At 38.1% G+C, this 12041-nt stretch overlaps 1 protein-coding gene and 1 long non-coding RNA gene across 4 annotated transcripts in view; one reads left to right on the top strand and one right to left on the bottom strand.

Moving 5' to 3' along the window:
- The window catches only part of SMC5 (structural maintenance of chromosomes 5), a 141629-nt gene that overhangs the window by 5312 nt on the left and 124276 nt on the right, over positions 1-12041 (top strand). The window lies entirely within an intron of this gene.
- Positions 4580-9837, bottom strand: LOC142236626 (uncharacterized). Its single transcript, XR_012722126.1, has 3 exons — positions 9822-9837; positions 9535-9644; positions 4580-4753 (listed from the first exon to the last, which is right to left on the bottom strand). It is a non-coding gene; the product is annotated as an uncharacterized LOC142236626 (long non-coding RNA).

Raw genomic sequence — 12041 nt, 5'->3', positions numbered from 1 at the left:
GAAATGATCCTCATCGCTGAACAAAATTTGTCGATAAAAAAGCGGATTTTCTGCCAACTTTTCTAGGGCCCATTCACTGAAAATTCGACGTTGTGGCTCGTTAGTAAGTCTATTCATGATGAAATGTCAAAGCATACTGAGCATCTTTCTCTTTGACACCATGTCTGAAATCCCACGTGATCTGTCAAATACTAATGCATGAAAATCCTAACCTCAAAAGAATCACCCTTTAGTTAGCAAGGTTTCTTTGTCCGCACCCCAAGTACTGCCGGCAAGTGACTTGAGGACCTTGTTTCTACCACGGAGCTTATTACAAATTGCAGTGGCATGGGCAGATGACCTAAAAAGGCTGTCGAATGTGACCCCAAGAATCTTGGGGTAATTTGTGGTCGGAATTATTACTCCATCGACTCTGATATTCAACTGCCTGCGCACTTCTGCCGTCCATGTAGTAAATAGTGTGGCTGAGGATTTGGTGGGGGATATCCTCAAGTTTCTCGCAGTGAAATAACTGGTAAGATTAGCTATGTAGACGTTCAACCGATCGCAAATGTCATCAACATTGGGCCCAGATGCCAAGATTGTACAGTCATCCGCATATGATACAATCTCGACGCCGTCAGAAGGGGGTGGAATCGAGGACGTGTAGAGGTTAAACAGTGCCGGAGATATCACCCCACCTTGGGGAACTCCCTGTTTAACTCTACGCGGTCTTGACTTTCTGTCCTTGAATTCCACGTAAGACTGGCGTCCACACATATAATTCAGCACCCAACGCTTCGCTCCTGCCGGTAGGGACGTATTCTCGATGTCCTCAAATAATGTGGCATGGTTGACCGTACCGAATGCTTTCGATAGGTCAAGCGCCACGAGGACGGTCCTATGACACGGCCTGGGCTGGTTAAGTCCCTTGTTAATATGTGTCGAAATGGCATGTAAGGCTGTTGTCGTACTATGTACCTTACGGAATCCATGTTGATGGTGGGCAGCTGGAAAATTCTCCACAAGGCTGGGGAGGAGTAATGCCTCAAGTGTCTTGGCTACTGGCGAAAGAAGGGATATCGGTCTGTACGATTCACCTTTGCTCGAATCTTTGCCCGGTTTCAGTAGTGGAATCACCCTTCCCATTTTCCAGACATCGGGTATAATGTGTGATTCCAAAGACAAATTGAGGAGTCTGGTCAGGTACTCAACTCCCAGTATTCCCAGATGCTTCAGCATTAGCATTGAAATGGTGTAAGATGCTGCGGCGGAGAATATTGTTGTGCGGGAGAAGTCGGTGGGGTCACATAATCAGATGACCCACTGCTGCTGTCATTGGCACAGCATCCTGCCACAAAGTCAGTTTGACTATACTCCCGCAGCGATGTTAGGCCGGAGCAGTTCCGGAAGTGCACCCATTCCATGCACCGGTTACACCTCACCGAAACCGAGCGATGGTGAATTCGATTTCGGCAGACGGCACAGTACCATGGTCCGGGGTTTTCCTCTATCCCGGCTCGGACCAAAAGCAGGCGGAGAAGGCTCCCCGGGAACATTTCTCAAGCTTGTTTGGATCGTTTTAAGGGAAATAAAATGGATTTTCAGTGTCGCTTCATAACTGTTGATGAGACATGGATCCACCACTATAATCCAGAGACAAAAGAACAATCCAAACAATGGACTGAAGCTGGAGGAAGTACCCCAAAGAAGGCAAAAACAATTCAATCGGCTGGTAAGGTTATGGCAAAGGTTTTTTGGGACTTCAAAGGTATTTTATTGATTGACTATCTGCAAAAGGGTAAAACAATAAATTCAGAGTACTATTGCAAACTTTTGGATCAAATTCGAGAAAAACTACCCAAAAAAAATTTAATCAAAAGTGTTTTAACAATGGCTAAAATCAACGAATTGAAGTACGAGTTGCTTGACCACCCACCTTATTCTCCTGATTTAGCTCCCAGTGACTTTTACTTGTTCCCAAATCTAAAAAAATCCTTGCTGGCAAGCGTTTTACCTCAAATGAAGATGCAATTACAATTGTAAACCACTATTTTGAAGACCTTGAGGAAAACTATTTTAATCAAGGGATAGAATTGCTAGAAAAGCGTTGGACTAAGTTATTGAAGTTTCAGGAGATTATATTGAAAAATAAAAATATTTTTGAAAAACTAACTATTCTCTTTCATTGATAGGCTAAGAAGTTTCGAACCGCCCTCGTAGTCGGCCCCGCCCGACTTTCTACTTTACTCACTTGTTTTTTATCATACTAATCTCCCCCTTATCAATAAGTGTTGGAAATACAAACACTCATAGCTGAGTACGACCCCCGGGTATCAAATTACGTGTGGACCCATTTAGAGAATTTTTGCGGTGGAAATAAAGATTGAAATTAAACTGTTTAACGTTTAAAAATAATATTTAACGTATGCAACGTATACGTGTAAAAGCATGTGTAAATTGAAATTTTTTATTTGTATTAAACATTAAAATTATCTTGTAAAGCTTAAAACATTCAGAAATGTCACTGAGGACACAAAACTCCGATGACAAGGTTTTTGGTATTTTTGTTATTTTTGTTAATATTTTCGAAAGATGTTACGATGCGAATAAAATATATCGATGTGGGTACACAAAAAAGTCGGTTTCAATCACGAATTAATTAATTTTTTTAATTGAAATGTCTTCAATCACGAAAATGAAAGAATCAATCACAGTTTTTATTGGACATTAGAAAAATAATTGATTAAAAATTTAAATGATCTCATTAGCAAATTTCAATTAAGTTTTGTATCGAAATGTGTTCTACTGCAAACTGTAGTAGTTTTCCAATATTTTGTTGAGAAAGGAGAAACTATTTTCCTACTAATCGAGAGAAGTATTTGTGTTTTAATTGAACCTTTCGGACAGTCTCATGCGAAATCTGCTTCCCGTAGTCTTTTTTCAAGACTCGTACAAGTTCTCTAGTGGTGCATTGGGGATTATTTTAGACAGATTTAATAATTTTGTTTTCATCCCGCCGTTTGAGTTTCTTTTGTCGTCCGTTTGAAGCTTTTAATTCAAGTCGCCCTTCTTTTTCTGCACGATTTATAATATTGTTCTTGTGCAGTTTTCCCTTTGTATAATTATAATACTCTAACTTTTTTGCCTGACATTTTAATTTTCAATGTAATACAGAACGACTTGCACTTATGGTGATATGATTGCAACTAAATACTTCCCCTCCCGTCCACTGAACGAAAGCAATAAAAAAAACAACAACAACAAAAACGTTTCGTGCGAAAATCTAACGAGATTTTGTTTTGGGATCTGATTTTGCAAAGAATTTATTGACAGTAGTCAAATAAACTTAATGAATTATTTTGTCCTATGCTCCCACATTTCCTTGCAATAGAATACTTTTTGATAGTATTGGACGATGACCGTGTGAATTTAATAAAATCACAAAAAAAAAACAAAAAGTACATATATTAAATTGAGGAAAAAAGACGTTTATGTAATTAGTTGGTTCAATTTTTATATTTTGCAAACATTTTATTGGTCAACTGTATATATTTTTTATTGTGAATGACTTTTTAGCTTTAGGACGAATAGACAGATACCATATATTGGGTCTTCAAGATGACTGAGTAATGGGCAAGGGCAGAGATGGTCTGTCGTAAACTGTAAGGTATTTGACATACATTTACGACGTATTTTACCATACTCAAAAACGTCGTAAACCTTCGTAAATTACATAGTTTTTGTCAATATAAGAATTTGTACTTTATATATTTATTTCATATTTATAATTATAAGTAAATTATAACCATAAATGAGAATAAAGCTGTGACATCGAAGGTCCTAAGCTTCAGCGTATGTGAATGCGTGGCATAAAAGTAGAAAAGAAATAAAAAGGCACTGGTTTAGAAGTTGAACCAAAATATTTGGGCTTTATTTAATCAATTATTGTTCGTCAAACAATATTTACCTTCGTAGAAGCGAGAGAGTCTCAAAAGAGAATGACCAAAAGCTTGGATGCCGAAAGGCGGGGGTTGATGACATTTGACGTTAGAAAATGTCCTTATTTTCGTACCGAAAGGCAGAAAAAGGCATAGACAAATCCTAACGGAGGGATTACACTTGAAAATGATTATATGACTGAACAAAGCTAAAAAAACGGCATTTGAACTTAAACATTGCCGCCCGCCTTGCAACATCCAGCCATGTTGCAAAATTTAAAAATAAGTTAAATAATATTTACATGTTACATAATGAAAGTATACAGGATGTACATTTCAGTTTACAAAAAAGAGCATTTTATTTTAGTTCAATTCTTTTTTTTTCTCTTGTTATGGTGTCCAATTCATGTTTCATTTTTTCCAAAACATATTATTTACAAATGTGCTCGTTAAGCACGCGATCGTAAATGGACTCGTCAAGCCCGATCGTTGTTATTAAAAATTTTTTTAAAAAATTTGACTCGGAAGAGCCGGGTGTCGAGGACTCGTAAAGTCAGAAGGCAGTTGAAGACTACCTTACACCCAAGTGTGATATGGGGTGGCGAAGCCACAAACAATTCTCCTGGAGGAACCCCAGAAGCCGTCGTGAACGGTTTTTTATTGGATGCTGTTGCAACATTGTCGGCCAGAATGGCAGAATCAGTAGTCGTACTGATGGTATGTTCATCGGCAAGGGGTGCGATGCTAGAATTAATCTCCCGTTCCTCATCCAACATGGGGACGTCGTCCTCAGACTCTGGAAGGGTAGCAGCCATCTTTGCTATGTTTTCTATCTATGAAAATATAGAAAGATTTCGGAACGGAAAACCAAATTAACATAATGGTCAGGGTGACCAGAAACCGTAGGTCGCCTTACAACTTGTAGTCCGATCTATTGCGATTCGAACGCGGCCATCAACCCAAAGATTTTTCACGTAACAAAAACTAGGGAGGACGCGAGCATAACGCGACAGATAGACCTATGTTAACTCCCTAAAAGACAAGGATGTAATCCATTTGAACAAACGACGACCGTTAGTACCCGGATGAACATCGCGAATACGACATAATTTCCACGTAGTGGGGAGTAATAGTTCTCGTCGAGAATGTCGTGGACAAATCAAAAGTAGCATGTAAAGTTACCGCTTTCGTAGAAAAGCAGACAGTTTTGTAAATATAACCGTGATAAATAGCGTACTATAGGACAAGCTCAAACTCATGGCGTGTATTGCCCCTTGACCCAGGCGCATTACCCAAATTATGGTACCCCGTCAATACGTCGTCAACGTACATGCACCTCCGTAGGACGTATGCATAAAGAGGAAACTCATTCTCCGTGCCGTCAGCCAATGGTAAAATATGTCAAAGTCACTGTTTAATTAAATAAAAAGTCCTGGATAGTATTTGCAGAGAATATCGTAGTTGTATTCAATGATGAAAAATCTAGAACGGGTCAACATATATATGTCTGTATACATCTGTGTGATATCGCAATTGTATACGAATTTATACAACCTCCACCTCAAAACGAGGAGAAACAAGTCTGATTGTTGAGTCGGACCGACGTGTAAAAATGTCATTCAAGGCAGTGAAAACCAATCGAAGTCAAATTGTCTTTTTATCGGTGGATGACCGGCGACAAGGCAGATAACAAATTTTCATTCGTAGGCGTAACCTAAACTGGCCTCATATGGTATAACTGTATATACCCCCGGACAAAGTCGTGGTGAATCGTATTAATTCATGGTTTTCACAAGAGGGATGCCTAATTTCGATGAAATTGTGTCAGCCAGGCCGTCCTTGGTTTCCGATTTGTCCGAAGAAATAAGTTTCAAGAGGAAGAGTATCTTCACTCAGAATACCGTCGGGATATCGTTTTATAATTGTCCTCGCAAAACTTATCTAAATCAGATAAGAGAGGACGTCGGGGAAGCTCTTCCAGTTCCCAAAGTGCGGTGAAGTGTCTCGTGAAGACCATTTTCTTTGGAGAGGTCCACAGTAGTCGTGTAGACAGAAATATTCGAGGAAGGGATAGGACCCGTGACAACCCAGCCGAAGACTGTGTTTTGTGCTAGTAATGATCCCAAAATATTCGTTCGAGTACCGTGCAATAAAATTTTCGGATAAAGATCCGCGCCCAACAGAAGGTCAACAGGACGACAAACAAATAAATTGGGGTCAGCCAAACGTAGATTTGGCATGCTAGACACAATGTCACGATTTAGAGAAAAAGATGGCAGGTTGCCGGAAATGTTCGGAAGAACGTACGCTGTAGTCTCCAGTAGGAGCGACTCATCTAGTGGGGTACCAATGCAAAGTGAACAAAGTTCTCTCGACGTGATCGAAACACTTTGATTCACTCCAGAAATTGTAGCCGAAGTCGAAGACGTGCTCAGTCCAAGTCGGTTCCGCAATCCTTCCGTAATAAAGGATGATTCCGAAGCGGGATCCATTAAGGCCCTAGCAGGATACGTGATACCCTGGTGAACGATATTCACCATTGCAGTTCCTAATAATACATTTCCAGTACGCGAAGTATGGAATACCTGTCTACTCGACGTCCCTGACACAATGCCAGTCGATGTAGAAGGCTGATCGGTATCCACTGATGCTACCCCGGTATCTCGTATAAGCGGTGCGGAAACGACCGGAGAAGTTATGGGATCATTTGATATATCCCTGTGCAGAAGAGTGTGGTGTCTTCTACCACATTTACCGCAATCATATGCGCTGGGGCAATTAGCTGCAATATGTCTGCGGGACAGACAATTCATGCAGCACTGATGGCGCTTAATAATATTCATCCTCTCAAGAACTGAAAGATTATGAAACCTAGAACACGTTCTGAGGTGATGCTGTCGTCGACAGAGAACGCATAATCTGTCAGGAGAGGACTGGGAGGAACGAGGCGTACTTGTTGGGGAACGAGGTGCTTTCGCATTCGTGAAATGCGAACGAACTCTTTTGGTGGCCGGAGGCCTGGCGTCAATGCCGCGGATATCCCGAAGACATGTCAATGTCTGGATTCTTTCCGTGAGAAAGAAGTCCAAATCTGACCAAGAAGACAAAGCTGACTTTTCCTTAATACTCTGTTCCCAAAGTGTGACAGTACATTTCGGCAATCTTTGAAGGCATAAAAAGACGAGGATGGGATCCCAATCGTCAGTAGCCACATCGTAGATGGACATTGTCGAAATGCATGTCGAGATACCACGTTGTAACTTCTTCAGTCCTGAACTGGTCTCAGACTCCAAGACTGGCAAATCAAATAATAATTTGAGTTGGTGGTTCACCAAGAGGCGGGTATTATCATAAGTACCCTTTAGCGCCTTCCACGCAAGAGCGAAGCTTCTATGCGTGAGCGGAAATTTCGAAACCACATCGCGAGCTTCACCACTGGTTTTCTTGAGTAAATGACACAATTTTTCAATATCGCTAAGTCGGCTATTGTTAATATATACCGCTGTGAAGAAATCTCTAAATGTCGGCCAATTGAGAAAATCGCCGTCAAAAACATCTATATCACAAGGCGGCAGATTGAGACTGTGGGAGGAACTATTGTCTCCCCTAGAGCCAACGGAAGAACTGTGAGAGTCATCGGACCTATGAGAAACATTCAAAAGTAATGTTTGGTCCTCCAACCGAGACGATTTAGCAGAGTGCTTAGATGGTGCACGTAGTGCATCCAATTTACGTTGGATTGATTCCATAACGTTCAGATAACAATTATAAGCCACGTCATATTTGCTGTCAGCAGCGGCGACTGCCTCGGTGGCGTTGCTCTGTGTGGACACAAAGTCAAGACATTCGTCGAATAAGCTCTTAACTTTTTCCCACAACGACTTAGCCTCGGAACCATGACATTCTAGTCTATGGGCGGTGAGATCATCGTCTCGCAAACTGTGAAACTTCGTTTCAAATCGGACTACTGCGTCAGTTGCTCTTGTGAAAGCAGTTAGTGGTGTAGTAGTCATTATGACAAAGTACTGTCAAACTTAAAGGGCGAAGAAATTGACACGTGATGTCCAAATCTCTCGAAAAGAGTATAAATCGGTTCAAAAAGCTACTTCGATTTGTCGTCGAACAAATGAAAACGCAGTTATTCCTCTCAGTGTATGCGAAAGTTGTATCGTCAACACACAATATTTTTCGCAGTGTACCGAAAGCACCACAAATGTGAACAAGGTAACGTAATTACCACAAAAACACAAAAAATGAGATAAGAAAATTTCTCACAGTGTACGGAGTACAACCAATTTTTTACAGTGTATCGTCGATACACCAATTTCCTCACAGTGTATTGGAAATACCAGCTAAAATTAGCTCTGTAAGGTAAATTATAAGTATTTTAACTTTTTGTAATAATTGGCGAAAAATTTCTCCAAGTGTATGAAAACACGTAAAGTTTCTTCAAGTGTATCGTAAATACATGAAACCCTTTTTCGCGTGGCGAAATATATGCAAAATCTTTATTTGGAAAATATTACAATATTTTTCCAGTGTACCCTGTGTACCAAAAGATTTTTGCAAGTGTATCGTGAATACAAAAAATATTTTCAGTGTATCGTAGAATACAAAGAATAATTTTCGCTTGGCGAATTATTGGAAAAATTGAAAATTCTATATATTTCGAGAGTTTCTCTCAGTGTACATTCAAAATTTCTCCCAGTGTACGTAGATACACAAAATTTGTGCAAGTGTATCGTGAATATCACTTACCAAATGGAAAAATTACAAGACAATGAAAAGTCGTGAACTTTAAATTGTAAAATGTCAACTTGACCGATTGTAGGGTGCACGGACTGTAAGATGCACACTACGAAACAGTAAGGTCCAACAACAACAATAATATAAAAAATCAAAAAGTTTCGTGGAAACTCAAATATGTCAATATTAAAATAATATAATATATAATAAATACTGTTATTTTATTGTTTATATCGACCGACCGTAGGGTACACTACCACGTAACACGAACGATAATAGTAAACGACCGATATCCGTAGGAATCAACAATAAATACTTCTCTCAATTGAACTTGCCAAAAAAATTATTTTTATAATTTCGCGCCGTAAGCGACCCACGCTAATAAACCAACGTGTATGCAGTTCGAACGTATGTTGGATGTAACACCTGTGTGCGTACGTGTGTATAGTAAGTTGAACGGCAACTGTATAACACTTTACTATTGATGCCTATTGGCAAACCAATGCTTACAACCAATGCAATTGTTTTTGTTTTTTCTATGCAGATCGAAGATCAAAAACCCAAAAGAAAAACACAACAATGTATACGCAAACAAATGACAAAATACAGCGAAAATTAAATGCAACTTTGACGTTGAATATTTGGACGAAAACAAAGTGGAATTAAACGCACTTTTCAACACTTTAATGAGAATGTAACCGGGTATTAAAGACCGACGGATAATTTAATTTTTTCTCGTAGAGATTTAATGTACAACCGATATAAAATACGAGTTGTAAAGCGACCGTAGGCGAGTGTTTATTTTTGTTTTATTTATATTTACACCGAAGGATATGCTCACTTTTTAATTATCACTGAAAGTACATACCTTGGTTGTTGATAATATAATTATATTTATGTGCAATAAATTGAAAATGCCTCGTAGAGGATGGTGATCGTCGATCGTTTGTTGTTGTTGTTGATTGGCGTAGCCTTTGCCTTCGAAGAAGAAATAAAAAACACCGAATTAATACTTTCCAATAATTATTCGGCTCGAATGGACCAATGATTGCGTGGCATAAAAGTAGAAAAGAAATAAAAAGGCACTGGTTTAGAAGTTGAACCAAAATATTTGGGCTTTATTTAATCAATTATTGTTCGTCAAACAATATTTACCTTCGTAGAAGCGAGAGAGTCTCAAAAGAGAATGACCAAAAGCTTGGATGCCGAAAGGCGGGGGTTGATGACATTTGACGTTAGAAAATGTCCTTATTTTCGTACCGAAAGGCAGAAAAAGGCATAGACAAATCCTAACGGAGGGATTACACTTGAAAATGATTATATGACTGAACAAAGCTAAAAAAACGGCATTTGAACTTAAACAGTATGTGTATATAAGTTTACTGTAGTATTTAATACAATATTGTGGTTCTTGACATGTATTTAGGGGTTTCTTTTGCCGGACTTTTTCCATTTCCGGGAAAGCGGGAAATTTTTTCTAATTTACCGGGATCCCAGTCTAAGGGAAACCTGCTTCGATGTGGCATATATTTATACTTTTGAATAAATTAGAAATCGTCCAAAGCTACGGTTATAAGGCGTTGTCCGGGCCACTGACAATGTATTATTATGTTAATCGCTTATATCAGCCATAAATCATACTAAAATAAGGCGCTGTTCGGGCCACTGACAATGTATTATTATGTTAATCGCTTATACCAGCCATAAATCATACTAAAATATGATATCTTGTAATACACAAAATACAAAAATCTTTTACAATGGTTAAAATGGAAGTCTCTTCCGATATATTGGGATTGTTTATATTTAAAAAATTGTATGGAAATGATAGAAACTTTTTTCAATGTCACCATCATAAAACAGTCACTATACTTCACTATATGTAAATTTTCGATCAATATTCCCGAAAGAAATACACCATCTATATTTGATATTAAAGTAACTATCATAATAAATGTTGCCATTTTTATAAATACATCCTTGCAATAATTATGAAAATATTTTAAAATTATGGATTTGCAAAAGTGGCTATATAAGGTAAAATGACCCATTGTTCATAAAGGTTTACTTAGTGTACCAGACTATTGGAATGTCGGTTTACAGAAATATGACGATAATAAATTAGGAAGAGCAACCTTCTTTTAAACAATTGGAAGGCCTGGGCTAGAACGTTCCCGGGAAAAACCCCTACATGTATTGTATAATTATGAAAATTCATTAAAGTAGATACAGGTGAGCAATTGAATATATAATTATAAAGATTGCAAAAAATTAAAAAAAGGAAATAATATGTAATTATTATATAATATATGTTATAGAACACGACAAATAAATAAAATACTAAATGGAGTGGTAAAGGTTACTCACTTTGAGGAATTTGATTAAGTCAATTTTCTTATCTGAGCTATTGAGTTCTTTTAAAAGTTCCAATAAACTATTCCCTTGCAAGAATCTTTCTTCTAGTACTTTCATTTTCAGTGCAACGTAATGCCAAATGGGTCATATCTGTAGAGGGATTCTTGCACAATTCACAAACATTTCTCCTACGTTTGTCCAAAACATAGTCATTTGTGAATTTTAGGGTTTTTTCGGGAACAGGATCCCGGGAATTTGCTATTTTTTCGCTCCCGCTTTCCCGGGAATGAAGTGCAGGAATTCCCGGGAAATTTTCTTTACTATATTTTATATATATTATACGGTTTTATATGGCACATGAAAGATGAAATCTACACTGAAAAAAGCATGCTCGGTTCCAAAGATTTTGTCTTTACTTTAAAAATTTTGGTATTGATTCCGAGGCAACGAAGCGGAGAATACAAATAAGGATACTTTTACGATACAATTCTCTTTTAAATTTGGGTTTTGTGTACTTGCTTGTAGGAAGCAAATTTTATTTTTTCGTTTTTCCACCTTGTTTTCTTCATATGCTATCAAAGTCCTTTAAAAACGAGTTAACGACAACTTTATTTTCCAGATTCACACTCGACTTCTAGTAGAAATTCTGCTATGTTTCACGTACTTTTTCTTTCCCTGGTTTCGAAATTTTAGAACTTTTAACCATTGGTGTTGTAACACTTCTACAATCTTGAAAATTGAATCTTTCGAACAGTCTTTTTGCATAAGCTTCTTGAGTTATCGTTATCTTTTCTTCAGTTCTTTTAATCTCAAGTCCCAAAAAGTAGTTTGCTTCTTTGCAAACAATTTTGAATTCTCTTCAATTCATTTAAGAATATGTTCAAATTTTTCGAGTCAGTAGCAGCCAGCAGTCCATCATCTACATACAGAACAAGTATAACCTTCTTCCCGTTTTTCTCGCGAATATACAAACAAGGATCTGAAACCGAGTTTTACGAGATAATTTCCAAATTTGCGATT

Source organism: Haematobia irritans, chromosome 4, assembly GCF_050003625.1.
Source record: "Haematobia irritans isolate KBUSLIRL chromosome 4, ASM5000362v1, whole genome shotgun sequence".
NCBI lineage: Eukaryota > Metazoa > Arthropoda > Insecta > Diptera > Muscidae > Haematobia > Haematobia irritans.
This window is presented reverse-complemented; position numbering and strand designations above follow the sequence as displayed.